Here is a 20108-nt window from a genome sequence, read left to right as displayed (position 1 = left end):
AGGCCGTTGACAAGGTGCCACACAGGAGGCTGCTCAGTAAGATAAGAGCCCTTGGTGTTAGATGCAAAGTACTAGCATTGATAGAAGATTGTCTGTCTGGCAGGAGGCAGACAGTGGAGATAAGTAGGTCCTACTCAGGATGGCGGGCGTTACTACTGGAGTTCCGCAGGGGTCAGTGGTGGGATCACAAATTTTCACTTTTTGTATTAATGATTTAGATGAAGGAACTGAGGGCATCCTGGATAGGTTGGCGGATGAAACAAAGATAAGTGGAGGAATAGGTAGTATTGAGGAGGTGGGAGGCTGCAGAATCGTTTGGACAGGTTAGGAGATTGGGCAAAGTAGTGGCAGATGGAATACAACCCGGGGAAGCGTGAGGCCATGCACTTTGGTAGGAAGAATAGTGGCATAGACTTTTCTAAATGGGGAGAGAGTTCAGGAATCTGGAGTGCGAAGGGACTTGGGAATCCTAGTGCAGGATTCTCTTAAAGTTAACTTGCAGGTTGAGTCGGTAGTTAGGAACACCAAGGCAATGTCAGCATTTATTCCAAATGGACCAGAATATAAAAACAGGAATGTGCTGCTGAAGCTTTATAAGGCTCTGGTCCGACCACAGTTAGAATATATTGAGCAATGTTGGGCCCCATAACTCAACAAACTTGTGCTGGCCATGGAGAGGGTCCAGTGGAGGTTCACGACAACGATCCCAGGAATAAAAGGCAAAACATATGAGTAACGTTTGAGGACTCTGCGTCTATACTCGATGGAGTTTAGAATAGTGAGGGGGGAATTGATTGAAACTTGCAGAACACTGAACGGCCTGGAAAGAGTGGACGTGGGGAAGAGGTTTCCTTTAGTAGTAGAGACTAGGGCCCGAGGGCCCACCGTCAGAGTAAAGGGAAGACATTTTAGAACAGAGATGACGAGAAACTTCTTTAGCCAGAGCGTAGTGAATCTATGGAATTCATTGCCACAGCAGGCTGTGGAAGACATGTCACTAAGTATATTTAAGACCGAGATGGATAGGTTCTTGATTGGTAAGGGGATCGAAGGTTATGGGGAGAAGGTGGAAGAATGGTTTTGAAGAACTTATCAGCCATGATGGAATGGCGGAGCAGACTTGATGGGCCGGATGGCCTAATTTCTGCTCCTCTGTCTTATGGTCTTATGGATGGGTCTTAAAGGCATATATACAGGAGTTCCGATGTTACAGTGGTGCAAATTTTAGCTGGCAGCCAGACAATATGCCTGGACAGAGCTTTTGTTGCAGAATACTGATAGATGGTAAAATGGTAGACTTTCTGGGATGAGTTCCACACAGCAACATTACAGCTCTCGGGAGCTTAATTCGAAGTCATCTGACAGGTGTCCAACTCCTTCTACTGGGATTCCGACAAAGCATGTATTTTTAATCTGGAGTTGTATTCATGTGGGCTTGAATACATGCGTCAGGGTCCATTTAATTGCCACAGACGTGCAGTCTCCCTAGACCAGAGCTCTGCCTTGGAAATTTGAAATATATTGGTGCATTACTTTGCGGTTTGATTTTCCGCAGCGCTGGCAGCAAAAACATTGTTTAAAAGGTAGTAAGGTCCTTTACTCATTTCCAAAAGTTATAACTTCCGGAACATTAACGTCATAACAGCTTCAATAAGCGATCCTGCGTTTGACTTTTTTCAAATAGTGAGCATCAAACCCTGGTGAATCATTTTATGAATCACAGGAAAAGGTAGTTTTGTCTATGCGGCAAATCAATCGACTGGTCCTTACAGTCACATCGTCACCTCCAAATCTTACGTGCTCAATTTAATAAACTTCTCTCCACAACAATTATAATTCCATGTGTGCATTGAAGCACTTCTGAAGAATCCTCTCATTGTCCAACAGCTGGCCTTTTACTCTGCACACGGTGGATACTCTATGGTGCATTTCAGTGGAACATTGCTGGAATCTTCCTTAACTCTTCATCTAAAGGCGACCTGAGCCGCGTATAAAATACGTTTTAAAAGTTATAGCAACACAATCTATATGTTTCTGGAGGTGTGAGCTAGCATGGAGGATTAGCTTTTTCTAAAATTGGAATGGGCTGGATGCAAAGTGTTCCCAATGAACTGTGAGCTCCTGAGAGTGAAATACAATTTCTGTGCGTGTGCTGATTGTACCTCTCTTAAGAAGGGAATTTGCTTATTCTTTGTTGGGGCCATGTTGCACACGAAATTAAATCTAAGTCGATAAATGTTTTTCGTGTACCTAGGAGATATAAGCTATTGTTTGAAGTTGACCACCTGAGTTGCTCACAGTGGCAACTTTCCAAATGGGATTTGCTTGCTTTGGCATTTTGCAACTGTTTGGAAGACATATTGAGATGGAAAGCGTTCTTCCTTGATTTTATAGAAAGGTGTTGACTGTTTTAATTGAGTCCATACCTTTTCATGTAATTTTCCTGCTGCTGTTCTGCTTTCGAGCTTCGAAGTGTGACAGCTCATTATAAATGCACCATGGGTGAATTATCCCCTTCATAATCATTGGCGAGCATTTTATTTTTGAACTCAGGGATTGAAGGAGACGTTGCATATGGCTAACGAAGATTTATAGCAGGAGCAATTTTGTCACTTCACTGAAGTGTCTCACCACTGAAGCATTAAAAGCTGACATTTTAGATTGATAAAAGAGAAGCAGCTCAGGCACTTTTAGAATGTTGTATTACTCTATGAAAATCACTCTCTCATTCTCTGTTTCTTTCTAACTATCTATATAGCTTATCTATATGTATATATATATATATATATATATGCATCTAAATTTCTATCTTTTGGTATATCTATCTCTCTAACTATCTAAATACGTATGTAGCCACCCACATAACTAACTAGCCACAAATCTATCTGCCGATCCACATGTCTGCATCGGACTGCCCCTCAGATTAGTGACAAGCCTCTTTAGTTCTCCCTCACTTCTGCCCAGTTTATGATTAACCTCCTGAGATCTTCTGAACATGTAAATGAATTCTTCAGAGTGAGTTTCAAGAATGCAGTGCCCCAGCACCTTGGAAAGGTTCAATTATGGCTTGGCAAAAATGCTGACTCAGCCAACCACGCCTACATCCCAGGGAACAAATAAAAAAAAAACGCAGCGCCTGCAGAAAATTTTTGTGGGAATATATTTCAATGAGGAAGCATGCCTCTTAGTGGAACAAACAGTTGTCAGTGACTGTGTAATAATGTTGATCTTAATGCCTATGATTTTGTGCCAGGCGTTTACAGATGTAAATGTTGACATGTGAAGAAATAAAACAATCACAGCTCTTCATTTTTTTCGGAGAAAATGAAACGGTTGTTTAGCGGTTGTATAAATCAATAAATTTTGAATAAAACTTTAATAACGTTGGGGAACAAATACCAATGGATGAATTAAACAAAATGTACCACTGTGGGGATTACATCGCATTCGGAAAAAAATAATGTTTGTAATATATATATAATGGTGCAAAAACGGCAAATGAAAATGAGGTGATTCGTACACTTATTAGGAAAAAAGTCCCTCAAAATAAACTAGATTTTTTTCATAAGCATCGTGGCAACGGTGAGGAACCTGGAACCCCTATGGTTAGACAAGTGCAAAGTCTGTTGGATAATTCAAATTTGACTGGACTTACTCATTAGTTCTGTGATAATGAAGAATTCAAATTCTGACAATTGGAAGTAGAAACATAAATCTTTCGGATTGGAAATTTGCAATGTGTCCCTTCAGATAATACTTTCCTATGTTTGCTGATGGAGCATATTTCAGAGAACTATAATATAATATTTTCTTTCTGATAATTGGGCCTCACAAATTGTGTTTGCTCAGGCAGGAAAGCTGTTAATAGTCATTAGAGATAAAGGATCAATCCAGTGACTGATGATAGCAGGTCAAATTAAATTAACTGCAAGAATAATTAAAAAAGAAAAACTCGCTGCATAAATAAATGTTGATTTATTTTGTTGGGATTTCTTTGTTCAGTCCTTTCTATGAGGTTGACTTGAAATGTGGACATGCTAATGAGCGTGTTACTACAGGCAGAGTTCGTTATTTACCTACGGGGTTCCTGGTTTCATTTTTGAAATGGCTGTGCTAAAGCGATGACCTATTGCTGCCTGCAGCGATTTAGGGAAGTCCTGCCGCAAGTGAAGTTTTGCAAGGATATTTGAGGGAATTGAAACAAATTGCATCATTATTTTGTGTAAACGTGATGATAAAATCGATATTCTGACTAATGATGTTGGAACTGTGAGGAATTCGCCCTCTTGATTCAAACACCAACCACAACCCGTGGCTCAGCCCACCATCGACGCACCTTGGCGTCAGTGTGTACCATCTGCAAGGTGCACTCCAGAAACTCACCAAACCTCCTTAGGCAGCACTTTCCAATCCTGCAAATTCTATCATCTAGGAAGGCAGGGGAAGGAGGCACATATGACCCCCATCCCCTGGAAGTTCTCATCCGAGGCTCTCACCGTCCTGACATGGAAATCAATCGCCGTTGCTGCCCTCATCGGACTCCTGCCCTGATGGTGTACATTCCTGCAGTGAACTAAAGCGTTTGAAGAAGATAGCTATCCATCAAATTTCTTAAGGAAATTAGGCACGGACAATAAATGCTGCCCACACCAGTCACGTCCACATCTCAGAATTGATAAAAAAAAGAAATGCAAAATTCACCTGATTAGCACATGGAATTTGGGACAATATTTTATGCTGAATTGACGTTTGTTTGCGGCAAATTGAGCAGAGATGATACATAAGCAAATCATTGTTACGTCAGTAGAGAAGTGCTGAGCAAACAATTCTGGTGATTCCCTGCTAAGCAATCTAGGTTATTAACTGAGGCATAGCGATTTATTCAGTTTCGCTGAAAAAACAAAGGTTGGCGGGAACAGGATTTCTACGGGGCATACAATCGCTGTCATTAAGCAAATATAGGTGGAAGTAATGGGTAGGAAGACAGAAGATTGAATAACATTTATGAAAGCTCAGGTCGCTCAACTTGGAAGGAAAATTAGTGAAGCAAAGCATTTTAAAACTCGTCACTTAAAAAAAAAATCGATGCATATAGAGGCCAGCTGCGCTCGTGCATAGAAGATGAATAGTCAGCATGTAATTACTTCAAGTAATAAAAAGAGAAATTCGCATATTGGCCTATCTTTCAAGAGAAATGATTTTGAATTAAAATGAAGTCTTACATCCATAGCTTCGCCCTTTGTGGAGACCATAAAATGACGACTGTGTGAATTAAGAATTCTATATCTAATTATATGTTTTTCTTCAACAGGAGGAATCATTTTGTTACATGTAATGACATGGCTGAGAGGAAATGTAAGAATGAGCACCTTGCGCCAAAACACTCTGGTGCTTACATTAAAGCAAAGTAATTATTTGAGGACATGCAATATTGGAAGGGGCTTCACAGTTTGTACACTGATTAGTTGTTTATTTTTTATGGAGAAATCTAGTGAACATTTTCCATGCCATCTCCAATGCAAATATAATGCTTGTGAAATATGAAGACCACAATTGCACAGAATTCCACTTGCGGTCTCAGCAACATGATATAATGGTTGAAAAACTTTGCAGTTTCTATACACCTATCCTGTTGAAATAAATGGCAGCTTGATAATTTCCTTCCAAATTGCTTGACGTGCCTGCATGCTATATTTGGTTGTTCCATATCCGAGCACCTAAAAACCTAACAGAGACCAAATCTCTTAACATTATGGCACTGTGCAAGTAACAGTCTGCAAACCTGAAAAGGCCGCATGTAGATCTAATGGTTATTTCCAGCTCCTGAACTAATCCATTGGCCATTTTAATATGTTGACACAATTACAACTCCACAAGTCGAATGCCATATTAATGCTTTCTCATAGCTTGTTATCGAATCACTTTATGGTATTCCAGATAAAATATACTGAGCTGTTCCACTTCATCGAATCCCTAAATTTCTGCTGTAAAGTATCTTTCTACATTAAATTAATAGCAAGGAATATATTGATGTTTAAAATATTTTACTGTGCCATTTCTTCGTTTACTAAACCACAAAGCCACTATAAAAAAAAAAAAAAAACAACAATCACATTCAAGGGGACTTTCAAAGCCCCCAGAGTGGATGCATGACCGATGAAGAGACATATAATTGATTGCCATCTGTTACACAAGACGCCATTCGGCCTTTCTTAACGTTGCTAATCATAATTGTCTGGCGAGGCTAATTCCATATCCCCATAAAAGAAGTGTCCAGGAGGACAAAGCTCTTGAATCAGAGGTGAAGGAACGAAATAATGCAACATCGCTTTCTGCCTCAACACCTCAGTCAGATAATGAGTTCCACAACCCTACCACACTTTGTGTAAAATTGTTTTCTCATCTCAATATTGCAGGATTAATTACTTTAAATATATGCCCGGTGCTTATTTGCAATTCAGTAGGTACTGAACAGTAGATGGTAAACTGTATTCAGATAGTGAGGAGGGCTTGATCTAAGTGCGAGAGAAAGTTCCAATGGCCACATGAGTTCAGTTGCAGGAAGCTAGATCTCCGTCTGTAAAATATTGGGGTGTTATTAGGCTCCGATGAGGATTCTTAGGTTATACTTCACTCTCGGGCTCTGGAGCTCCTCTGTCCATATGTTAAGAATTCACCGAGGTTTCTAGAACGTGGGACATGTACTTGCCTTCCACTTTAATTATAGACCCTTTGTTTTTAATTGCGCTTCCTTCATCATTAGTGAAGAAAACACTGTTGGTTGTTGTTTTTGTTAGTTCGTCAGAATGTCCCTTTGCTGTGTTTTAACCAAGAAATAATCGCAATGACTTCAAATAGTGCTCCCAATAGAAAGTCAGCCATGACTAACTTGAGGATAGTTCTCTGTGATTCTTCAATTATGGCTGTATAGTAGAATCCTATAAATTATATTATGCATTTGGAGTAGTCAAAACCTACCACCTGTTAAACATTTTTTCAATTCAAATAATACTAATTATAACAAATATTCATGCAGAACGTAAATCAACCATTGATCTCCTGTGAATATATCAATATACATTTTGCATTCCTGAGCATTTGTGGCAGTGTTTATTTTCCATGCCAGATGATCATTGCCTATGCACCTTGCTCATTCATAAACATCGCGAGAAAATTGATTTCATATATGGTTGGAGGCTCGTATATCAGAGAAGAATGTCACCTGTGCTTGAGCTGATTGAAAGTTTCTATATTATGTGGAATAACAAGTTTTCATACCTCTCAACACTGAATAAAAATGCAATTTCTTAGACTGATATTAATTTAGACAACGTCATTTCTTTCTATTTCTGCACTTTGTCTCATTAAATTTTCTGTTTATCTGGTGAATTGGCAATAATTGATGTCTACAGTTCAGCGAATCTTTTATGTCAACAAGTTCCACTTGCAGTTGAAGTTATATTTTTCTCAACTTATCGTCCTATGAAGTCAGGACATGGCTCTATTTTTTCTTCAGTTTCTAGCGAAATAAGTTGTGAGAAGCACGGTTTTGAATTAAATTTATCATTAAGAAGGAATGATTCAAACATATGAATCAACTAGATAAAATGAACGACTTAAGCAATCAGAAGCATCTCCGTAATCGTTTTTTTTTAGGTTAAAGGTAGTGCCACTTGGAGCTAATATGTCCATTTTAAAGTCTAGTTAGTAATGGCTTTTGTTGTTATATATCGTAAATGATTGCTAATTTTGTATGTGCATGACTACAAGGGCTCTATGGTAGATTCATCCTTTGGATAAATACGCAATTTCACCAGCTGTCCAGATCGCCAATTCTTGTTCTTTCATTCCATAATCCCGGAGTCAATGTTTCGGAAATAATTATGATTAGAAATATTATAAGCAACACTGATATCCACGCCAGTGAGGTCAAGTTTACCGAAATAATTGTTATTATTGAAGGAAAGAGCTAAAACGTTAAATGCATTTCTCTTTATTGGAGATACCAAACTCAGACTGGGTGACCGTGTTGTGGAACACTTTCGGTCTGTTTTGCAAACATGATCCAGAGCTTCATGTCGCTTGCAATATCAACATCCCATCTTGCTCTCAGGCCAACATGTCCTTCTTTGGCCTGCTTTAATGTTACAGTGAGGCACAACGCAACATATAGGAACAACACCCCATTTCCCAACTAGGCACTTCACAGCCTTTCAGACTTAACATTGAATTCAACAATTACATAAAATAAGTTCACTTCTGCCTTCACCCACTCTTTATCCCCATTTTTCAAAATTCATTATCGTTTTTCCATTTTTTATCCACTTGTTTTTTATTTTATTTAATTCATGTTTGTTCACCTCACCTTAATCCTCACCTTTTATCCGATGTTCAATCTTTTTCTCATCATCGTCCCCTCCCCCACCTCACCCTAACAATGGCAATCCATCACTTGTTCAACTAATTCTTCCCAGAGGGCTTTCCCTTTTCCTGCCATTATCAAATTCTGATTTCTAACCCTAAAGCCTTGATGACCATCTGCTTTAGCCGGTATAATTAGCATTAATACACCTTTGCCCTTTTGTCCATGCTCTCTCCTGCAATACACAATATGTCTCCACAAATCACTGGCCTTCTATCCAGCTTCAGCCTTTCCACACCCTTAAATTATAAATTTAATCATATATTTACCTCTGCAGAAGAGATATAAGGAATTGAAAAATCAACTCTGTTTTTTATTCTCGGCAGAAGCTATTACACCTGCTGAGCTTTTCAAGAATTTTCTGATTTTGTTTGAGATTTTCAGCATCCGCAGACTTTTGCTTTTAACTTCAATTGTCTGATAACAAAGAAAACAAAGGCAAAAACTCTATCTTTGAAGGATAGCTTTGCTAAAAAAAATCAAAGTTCCCGTAGTCCAACACACCGGGCATTTAATTCAGTTTTATCTGTGTATGGTCTTGTTTTTGTTTGTTTCCTTTCTGACACAAACTGGAACTGAATGGAACACTCATTGCTATTACGGCAAAAAATTGGCTTTCACCAATTTCAATGTTATTCAATTCTCGATTCACTCTTCAGCAATTTTTTCACGGTTTTGTTATTCTGCTGTAAATTACGTTCCTCGTCATTCTGATGTCAATGCACACAAGTGAAAGCATGTCTGACCCATCTTGAATTTAATAGAATGATCTAGATTTCTGCTTCCAGCGCCTTTCTGCCAATAATTATAAACAAATCTCCACTCAATGCTTCAGTCCTTCATGCCATTCATACATATTTCATTATTGACTGCCTTATTTTCGTAAACACTCATGTTTTTTTTTTAATTTTCTGGTAATATCGGGACACTGTTCTGCTTTATATGAATCCCATTTTTCAGCTCTCTAAGCATTATTCTACTCCTATTGTAATGCCAGTGAAGTGTACAGGGAGTTAACAACACCAACTCATGACGAGTTGCAATATTTTCAATCGCCCATCGTTTTGTAGGCTGTAACCTGAAAGGCAATTAGTGAATAGTATTGGCGAACGGATTATCAAGCTGCCTTGGCATCATAGCCCAAGCCTGCCCAAAACAGAACTGGACAGCCATTTGGAATGCGCCCTCACGTGTGCCCTAGATGGTTCCTTTAAATTTAATGGGGCGTGAACATTTGAACCCTCGTTTATTTCAAATAGGAGCTGGACGGTGGAAGCACGTCATTTGGAACACTTGAGTGCGTTGTACCCTTGTGTTTCAAGTGAATGTCTCTCGTGCATCAACTTCTCAATGTTGTTCAAATCTCCCGTATTATGTAATTTCTCCAGTTATCCTTTGTGGCTCTATGTACGTCAATAAACTTGCTAGCAAAAATGAATAACTGATGTCATAATTAAAATGACTATTTGAGATTGCACTATTTTTTGCTGTTGACAAGATCACTATTTGTATTACACCATGTGTGAGTAATAATTTTTGAGTCTTGAATGGCTTAGACCTGAACAGAAGGTCAGTTCCACTTGCCGAGTTTGCTTTTGAAAATGAAATATCATGCTGCACATTAATTCCAGTTTCAAGTACATTAAATCAACTAAAACCCTAAGATAAATTCAGCCAGATTAAATGTTTTTTTTCCATGATTACGCAGCATTCTTTGGAAATATCTGCTCCAGAAATGACCTTTAAGAGCCAGGTGAATCCGGAATGCATATCATCGGGAAACAAGCTTTTATTTTTAATATGCCATTCCCAGAACTCTACACTGTAATGAGCTGATCAGAGCAAACATATTGCTAAACGTGGTTGTCGTTTTCTGCATGGTAAAGAACGAGGTGCTGATGGTGAAATGAAATGCACAGATGCTTTATAAAGGTTTCTTAGAGAAAACGTTGCTATTAGTGCACCCTGCAGCTCAATGGCACAGATCTTATGAGTAGTTGTCATATTCCCTGAGGCCCTTCTGCAAACCATGGCCGGTTATAATATGTTTTTATTACTTCCATCAGTTGAGGCATCACGCTCCAAAATGTCTGCCTTGCAGAATTATTCGCTCCTCTGTAGGGTTCTGAGAGTCAAGCACACCACAGTGACATGCCAGATCCTTGCCGGCTCATATTGAATGGCTCTAGAGATCCAGTTAACAGCTGGTCAGCGTGTTCAAAAGTCCTGCGGACTGCTTGATGGCCACACTACTTGCCAGTGACAGACGTGGAAACTCTCTTGCAACTTAGCATTGAAATCCTCATTGACGTTAGTAACCACGTTTTTTTTTGGCCAATTTCAACGTTTGAAGAGGTTGACGAACCGTGGGTGTTGCTTTGAGTAGTGAGGCTTTAAGCTATAGCATCAGAAACTGGTCGAATGAGAACTCATCGCGGCAGCTTCCCGAAGAAGTGCACAAGCTTACTCCATTTTGGAGGTCGCTGATAAAGAATAAATGCAATGATTGGAATTCTTTCCTGTTTATGTAGGTGGCAGCCTGGTCCACGAGAGACATGAAGTTTCCATGCGTTCACCCAATGTGAACTTTAAATGTTATGGGCCTCCTAGCCCATATATCAGCAGCGTACTGAAAGCAAATGCATTCGCTGGCAGAGCATACGAAAACATAACAACAATGAGCACAATTCGGCCATTCAGGCCCTTAAAACTGTACCATTATTTATTAGCATCATGGCTGCTCTAATTGTAAACTTATATCTGCATCCCAACTAGCGCCGGCAACCAATCGCCCCCTTGAATCTACCGGTTCCCCTTTATCCACAACACATGTTACTTCTTCAAAGAAGTCCAATACGTTGGTTAAACATAATTCCCCAGTACAACAACAGAGGTATCGATCTAATTTGCTTGAGATTATCCATTTACCCTGCTATAAATTAGAGAACAAAGAAAACTACAGCAAAGGAGCAAGCCCTTTTTCCCTCTCTATTGCCTGTCAAACTAAAACATTTTGCAATTCCGGGCTCCATATCTCTCCATTCCCATCCCATTCATGTATTTGTTAAGCTGCCTCTTAAACAACACTACCGTACCAGCTTCCAACACCACATCTGGAAGTGAATTCAAGACACTCACTACACTCTGCGTAAGTAAAGCTGTCCCGCAAATCATTTCTAAAGATTTCTCCTCTTAACTTAAATCTATGCCTCCTAGTAAATGACTCTTCCAACCTGGGAAAAAAGCTTCTGACTATCTATTCTGTCCATGCCATTCATAATTTAATACACTTCTAATAGTCACCCTTCAATCTCTGCCGCTCTAGGGAAAACAATCCAGTTTGTCCAAACACTCCTCATAGCTAATAAACTGCAAAACAGGCAGCATCCTAGTAAACCTCCTCTGCACCCTCTCCAACGCCTCCAAATCCTTCTGGTAATGTGGTGACCAGAACTGCATGCATATTTCCAAGTATGGTCTAATGAATGTTCAATACAGCTGCAGCTTGACTTCCCAGATTTTATACTGAATACCCCTGCTGATGAAGGCAACCATGCCATATGCCTTCCTGAGTAACATCCACCTGTGTTGCCACTTTCAGTGACCTTTGGACCTGTACATCCCAATCCCTATGCCTGTCAATGCACTGAAGCATTCTCCCATTTTCTGTATAATTCCAACCTGTATTGGACCATCCAAAGTGGATTACCATGCATTTGTCCGGGTGAAACTCCATCAGTCATGTCCCCGCCGAAGTCTCCAAACAATCAATATCCCATTGCATCCTTTCACAATCCTCTTAACTATCTGAAACTCCTCCAACCTTATTGTCTTCTGCAAACTTACTATTTAGCCCTCTTAGATGTTCTGCCAAATAATTTATGTATACTAAAAACAGCACCATCCCAGCACTGATCCCTGTGGAAGACCACTAGTCACAGCTCTCCATTCTGAAAAGCACCCTTCCACTTCTACATTCTGTCTTCTATGATCAAGCCAAATCCTTATCCATCTTGCCAACTCACCAGTGATGCTGTGGGGGATTTTAGTCTCTGTACCAGTCTACCATGAGGAAACTTGCCAAAGGCCTTACTCAAATCCATGTAAATAACACCCACTGATCTTTCATCATCATTCATCTTTGTCACTTCCTCGAAAAACTGGATCAAGTTAGTGAGACACGACCTCGCCATCAGAAAACCATGCTCCCTATCACTAATTCGCCCAATTGCTTCCAAGTGGTAGTAAATCCTGTCATGAAGAAGCTTTTCTATTAATTTGACGACCACTGACGTAAGACTCACCAGTCTGTAATTTCAAGGATTACCCCTTATTGCCTTCTTAAACAATTGAACAACATTTGCCATTCTCCAGTCCTGTGGGACCTTACTTCTTTAATAAAATCTTCCAACATTTTTACTACGGCAGAAGTGATATTCAGGGTCCGGCTGTTTGCCGCTTTCTGTCTCTCTCACTTGTTGACTAATGGAATTACATTTGTTATCTCCGAATATAATGCGGCCTTCCCAAAATCTAAGGTGTTATGGAAGATTAAAACCATTGCAACAAATATATCACTGGACACTCCACTTAATTCCCGAGGATAGCATCCAGCAGGACCCGTGCTCTTGTCAGTCGTTAGCTCCAACAATTTTCTCAGTAACTATTGTTTGGTATCTAATTGTCCTGGCTGCATTGCCCACTTCCATTTCTTGGACTAGAGCTGCTTTGGGAGTTACTTGTATCCTCTATAGCGAAAACTGATGCAAAATATCTGTTCAATTCATCTGACAACTCCTTGATTTTTGTCAATTCTCCGAACTCACTTCCTAGAGGGTGAACGCGCACTTCATTAGCTCTCTCCTTGTTTAAATCTGTAAAACGTGCTCACAATGTCCGTTTTTATATCTGTAGCTTTTTTTTCTCGTACTCCATTTTTATCCAATATATTAGCCTTAGTTATTATTTGTTTTTCCTTAAATTCTGTCCAATCTTCTGGCATTCCACCAATCGCTGCACAATCGTATGTTATGTTTAAGTTTGCTACTACATTTAAACTTTCTAGTTAACCACGAGTTGGGTGCCCTGCCCTTGGACTTCTTAGATTCAGTGGACCCATTCTGTGCATTCTGAAACACCCACTTACGTTTTACTCACTGTATCTGTATTGAGCTATATGTTAATCTAATTTTGCCAAATTCAATTGGCAGCTCAGTTTGCATGCCTTCAGAATGGCTCATTATTATGTGTTAAAAATTAGACTCAAGCCATGCATTCTCTCCCTCAAACTGCAAATAAAATGCAATCATACTGCAACCACTGCTACCTAGGGATACCTTAACTAAGAGACAATTACGTATTCTGATCACATTTCACAATATCATGCCTAGTAGAGTCTGCTCTTTTGTTGCCTCCAGAACATGTTGTTCTAAGAAACTATCTAGAAAAATCAATGTACTTCTCATAAAGGCGATCTTTGCTCAATTGAATTTTCCAGTCTATATGTGAATTAATATCTCCCATGATTATCACCATTCCTTTCTGACAAACTCCAATTATTGTTATCCATTAGGATGCCAGTATACTGCTTCTACAGATGAACTCCTTCCTTTACCATTTCCTATTTCTACGAAAACAGTTTCCACATCCTGTTTTCCTGAACTTAGACCATCCGTCGCTATTGAGTGAATATCATCATCACATAACAGATGTATCCCTCCGCCTTTTTTTTTGCCTTGCTTGCTTCCAAGGTATCCTATAATCTTTAATATTGCTGTCCCAATCCATGTCCTCCTGAAGCCATGTACCTGTAATGGCTATTAGATCACAATTATTTACTTCTAGGTACAATCACAGTTCATCTGTACTGGTTCAAATAGTACTTCCATTTAGATGTGGGGGTTATAATTTTATCATTATAATATTTTTAAAACCTTTCACCTCACCTGCTGATTTACTTTTAGGTTTGGACTGACTGTCCATAATACAATAAGGTGTGAGAGCAAATGTAGGCCATAGTGCTTTTGTTGCTGGGCTGGTAATCCAGAGGCCCATGGCAAATCATCTGGTGAACCCTGCTAGAATCAATACAAAATTCAATAAAAACCCGGAATTAAAAATTTAATGAGAACCTTTTTTGTTTGTTCGTTCTGGTACAGGTAACATAACATCTTTGAGGAAACAAAATCTACCAGGCCTACATAGGATTCTGGACCCACGTCAATATGGTTGACTCTTGAAAGCCTTCTGTAATGGCCAAGCTAGCCACAAATTCACAGAAATGAAATAAAACTAGAAGGCCACCCGACATCGGCATAGGCAAGGGAAATTAAATGGCAATCAAAGCCCTGTCGACACTTCAAAGTTCTCCTTACACACATCTGTTGACTAGTGCCAAAACTGGGAGAACTGCTTCAAAGATCAATCAAGCAATATTCTGATATAGTTATCCTTACGGAGTCATATGATATAGATAATGCCTCACACACCAGCATTACCATTCCTGCTTATGTCCTGTTCCACGGAGAGGACATGCGAAGCAGAGGCGGTTGCGTTTGGTACTCAGTCAGGAGGGATTGCCCTGGGAGCCCTCAATATCCACTCCGGATCTCAAGAACTTTCATGGAAACAGGTCAATTATGGGCAAGGATAACTTCTGTTGGTTACCATGATCCGCCCTCTTCCAGCTGTTGAACCAGTGCTCTTGCATGTTGAACACAACTGGGAGGAAACACTAAGTGTATCAAGGGTGAAAAATCTAATCTGGTTGGTGGACTTTAATGTGCTCCAACAAGAGTCCCTCAGTATCGCCACTATTGACACAGTTGTTTGAGTCCTAAATGACATAGATGCTACACTGGGTGTGAAGCAGGTGGTAAAGGTACAAGGAGGGAGTAACATTCTTCATCACCTGATCAGCATGCCTGCCGCAGATGCATCTGCCCATGACAGGATTGGTAGGAGTGAGAGCCACACAGTGATTGTGGTGATGAAGTCCGGCCTTCACACTGAGGACATGCTTCATTGTGTTGTGAGGCACTACCGCCGTGTGAAATGTGATAGATTTCTAATAGATTGAGCAACTCAAGTCTGGTCATCCATGAAGCGCTGTGGGCCACCACCAGCAGCAGAATTTTATTCAAATGCAGTCTGAAATCCCATGGCTTTTTATCTGCCAATTGCCATCAATCCAGTGAATCAAAACATTTTCAATGAAGAGTGCTGGAGTTCATGCCTGGAGTAGAGACTGGCATACCTAAAAATTTGATTTCACCCTTCTGAAGATAGAATACAGGTCAAGTTACATGCCAAGCAGCACAACCATCAAGTGATAGAAGGACAAAGAGATTCCACAAAAAACGGATCAGATACAAATTCTGCAGCCCTAACACATTCAGTCCTGAATGATCATGAACAACTCTACAAAGATCCCCATCTTCAATGATGGAGCGCCCCAGCACTGAAGTCCAAAAGATAAGGCTGAAACATTCGTAAAAATCTTCATTCAGTTGGATGATCCACCTCGGCCTCCAGCAGAGGTAGCCAGGCTCAGAGATGCGATTCTCAAGCCACTTCTATGCGCTACACGTGTAATCAAGAAAAGGCTTAACTCACTCTATACCACAAACGCCACGGGCCCTGGCAATATTCCCAGAAAACCATTGTAGATTTGTTCTTCAGTACTTGCTACGCCACTAACCGAACTGTGCCAATGCAGTGTCAAACTGGCATACACGCAGCAATGTGCAAAATTTTCCAGGCATGCCCTATGTACAAAAGAGCAAGATAATCCAGCCCGGTCAATTATCACCATATCAGGCTAGACTCCATCATCAGTAAGGTAATAGAATAAGTCATTAACCATGCTATGGCGTGGTATTAGCTTTACATTTACCAGCTCACTGTTGCCCAGCTTGTGTACTTGTTTGTTTTTTTCCTTCCCCGCCGAGGCCAATCAGCTCCTGAAATCATGATATCCTTGTTTGAAAAATGGGCAATGAATGTAAAATCCCGAGTTGAGGTGAAATTTACTCACTTGAACTGAAGTACAATTTGTCCAAGTGTGCCATCTAAGACATGTAACATACCAAGAGTCAATGGGAATCAGGGGGAAACAAACTGCTGCTTGGAGTCATACTAAGCATAACTTAAGGCAATTGTGGTTGTTCGAGGTCAGTCATTTCAGCTGCATGGCTTCACTTTACCAGTGCCTGAGGGTATTGGCGTAGGGTCAGCCATCTTCAGCTGCTTCATAAATTAACTTCCTTCCATCATATGGGCAGAATGGGGATCTTCACTGATGATTGCATAATGTCCAGCTCAATTTTATATCCCTCAGGTACTGAAGCAGTCCATTGTAAAATGCATAAGGACCCTAACAATGTCCACGCTTTGGCTGAGATGTGGCAACTATCATTCACCCCACGCAACTGTCATAGCACGGCCATCTCCAGAAGTAAATAATGCAACCTTTGATGTTCAATGTAATTTCCACCACTCAATTCCCCACGATCGTCGTCCTGGGGGTTGCCATTTACCAGCAACTGAGCTGGACTAGCCAAGTAATTCTGTGGTTACAAGAGCAGGTCAGGTGCTAAGAATCGTGCGACAATTAAGTAACCACCTGAATCCCAAAAGACTGTACAGAGCTTACAAGGCTCAAATCGGTAGTTTGTTGAAATATGCTCCACTTCCCTGGCTGAATGCAGCTCCCACAACACTGATGAAGTTGCACACTGTCTGGAACAAATAAGTCTTCCTGATTGGCACCACACAACCATTCATTCTCTCCACTAGCACTGCACAGTAGTAGCCCTGTGCACCACCTGTATGATGCAGTACAGGAATTCACAAAGTCTCCATAGACAGCACTATCCAAGCCCATGAACAGTACAATAATGAAGGGAAGGGGCAGAAGAAAGATTGTAACACCAACATCTGGAAGTCGCCTTCCAATTCAATCACCCCACTGATTTGGAATTACATTGCAGCTCCTTCACTGCTGCTGAGTTAAAATCTTGGAGCTCCGTGCCTAACAACACCATGTCTGTAACTTCGCCGCATGCAATGCAGCAGTTCAAGATGGCAGCGTACTACCACATTCTCAAAGGCAACTAGAGATGGGCAAAAAGAACCTGGACCAGCCAGTGAACGCTACACACGGTGAATTATAATTCTTTTTTTAATAAAAGACCTTTCGATTCTACTCCGCTATTCAGTGAGACAGTAGATAATGTGACAACCATCAGTTCCTCTTAAAAACAAAAAGAAAAACTGCAGATGCTGGAAATCCAAAACAAGAACAGAATTACCTGAAAAATCTCAGCAGGTCTGGCAGCATCGGCGGAGCAGAAAAAGTTATGATGATGTGTCATGAGGACTTGAAACGTCAACTCTTTTCTTCTCCGCCGATGCTGAGTTTTTCCAGGTAATTCTGTATTTGTATCAGTTCCTCTTCCCTGACTTCCTTACTGCTTAATTAGTTATCTATCTCAGCCTTGAATATACTTAACAACACACCCTCTACAGGCATCTGTGGTAAAGGATTCCTGAAATTCACTGCGCTCAGAGAGAACAAGTTCCTCCCCATCACTGTCTTAAATGGGCAACCCCTTATTTAGAGATTATGGCATCTGGTCCTGCACTCTCACATAAGTGGCACCACCTCTCAGCATCTTGCCTATCAACTCCCTAAGAATATTACATGCTCCAGTAAGAGTTCATTTTATTATGTTAAACTCCAAGGAGCAAACTCCTAAACTTCTGTTCAAATTAAACTCCCCCGCACTCGTCCTAAAACTAATAAACCATCTCTGGACTGATTCCACCGCCAGCATATCTTTCCTTAGATAAGGAGAGAAAAACTGTTCACAGTGTTGCAGTTGTTGTCTAACTAACACAGTGCATAATTCAGCAAGGCTTCCCTATTTCTAGACACTATTGCCTTTTAAATAAAGATTTGCACTGGAGTTGCCTTCCCTTTACCTGCTGAAAATTTCTAGAAGCGTTTAGTGATTATTGTAGGAGGGCAACAAATCCTTCAGCGCTGCAACGTTCTACAGTATTTCACCATTTAAATAGTATCCAGTCCCTCTCTTGCTCCTGCCATCATGCACGCCACACATTTTCAAACTTTACTTTCCATCTGCCAGATTTTTGCCCACTCACTTGACATGTCTGGATTCCTCTGTAGACTATTTGTGTCAACTTCAGCACTTGCGTTTCCACCAATTTTTGTATCATGCGGAAACTTTGTGAAAATTCATTCACTCACCTCCTCCAACAAATTAACATATATTGTAAATAATTGTGGCCAAAGCACTGATCCCTGTAAAAATTCATACTTACAGTTTGCTATCCTGTAATTACCGCACTTATCTCAAATCTCTGCCTTCTATTAGTTTGCTATTTCTCTACCAATGCTAATGTAATACCCCCAACAAGATGGGATCTTATCCTCTAAAGTAGCCTTGTGAGAGCTGCCTTATCGGACTCCTTTGGAAATCGAAATATATTACCTCAAATAGTTCCCCTTTATCTATCCTTCTTGTTACCCCCTCAAAGCTTTCTAATCATATTGTCAGGTAGCATTTCCCCTTTCTGAAGCCGGGCTGCAGCTGCTTGATTGTATTATGTATTTCTAATTGCGTTGCTATTGTATCCTTTACAATCAATAGCAATATTTTCGAAATCGCAGATGATAAGCAGATTGCCTATCGTTACCTTTCTTTGCCTCCCTCATTTTGGAATATAATGGGTACAACGACACACTCATACAATCTACGCTAAGGGAAAAACAATCAGATAGAAACAGGGCGTCTGCCACAAGCAGGTGCAACAAAGCCAGAATTATTTAGAATATATGTTAATGTGTTGGAGGAGGGGAGTGCATGTACTATCACAAAGTTTCCGCATGACACAAAAATTGGTGGAAATGCAAGTGCTGAGGTTGACACAAATAGTCAACAGAGCAATACAGACATGTCAAGTGAGATGGCAAAAATCTGGCAGATGGAAATTAACGTGTGAAAATGTGGGGTTTGCATGTTGGCAGGAATAACAGAGGAGCTGGATACTATTTAAATGTTGAAATACTGTAGAACGTTGCAGTACAGAAGGATTTCTGGCCCTCTTTGGCATTAGCATTTTTCTGATCCTCTGGGAGTTTTCCTGAATGTAAGGATTATTGCAAAAATCACTTGCAGTCCCTTAGTGTCAGGGTCTGCTTTTCATTTGCCTTAATAATGTTTTTCTGTTTTGCTATATCCCTATTCTTTTGTTTACAACATCTTCCCAAATTTGGGTAGTGGTGTACAAGTTGATGAAGCAAACAGCTGCAGAATGCAAGATCCTGCACAGACCTTCAGCTGATAATGCGTATAAAGGCTGTGGTACTATATACTACATATTCTCAAGCAGTGGCTGAACCCAACATCTAAATGGTCTCCGTTTGTCCCTCACTATGACACCCAGCTCTATGGCAGTTTCCGAATGAAGTAGACCTGTAGATGACTATGCGGTTTTGACATTTGAAGATAGCTGACACTCGATCGGGAAAAATTGTCAGTATGTATGTCGTGGGAAAACGTTCTTCCGATACCATTCTGGCCTCTTAAACATCTGATCACTCCTCCTGTGTTACCTTCCATTCTCAAATTTTAAATTGCTTCTTCGACACAGGTTGTCG

This window comes from Carcharodon carcharias, chromosome 24 (assembly GCF_017639515.1).
Source record: "Carcharodon carcharias isolate sCarCar2 chromosome 24, sCarCar2.pri, whole genome shotgun sequence".
NCBI classification, from domain to species: domain Eukaryota; kingdom Metazoa; phylum Chordata; class Chondrichthyes; order Lamniformes; family Lamnidae; genus Carcharodon; species Carcharodon carcharias.
The sequence above is the reverse complement of the archived record's forward strand: the minus strand, read 5'-3'. Positions refer to the sequence as shown.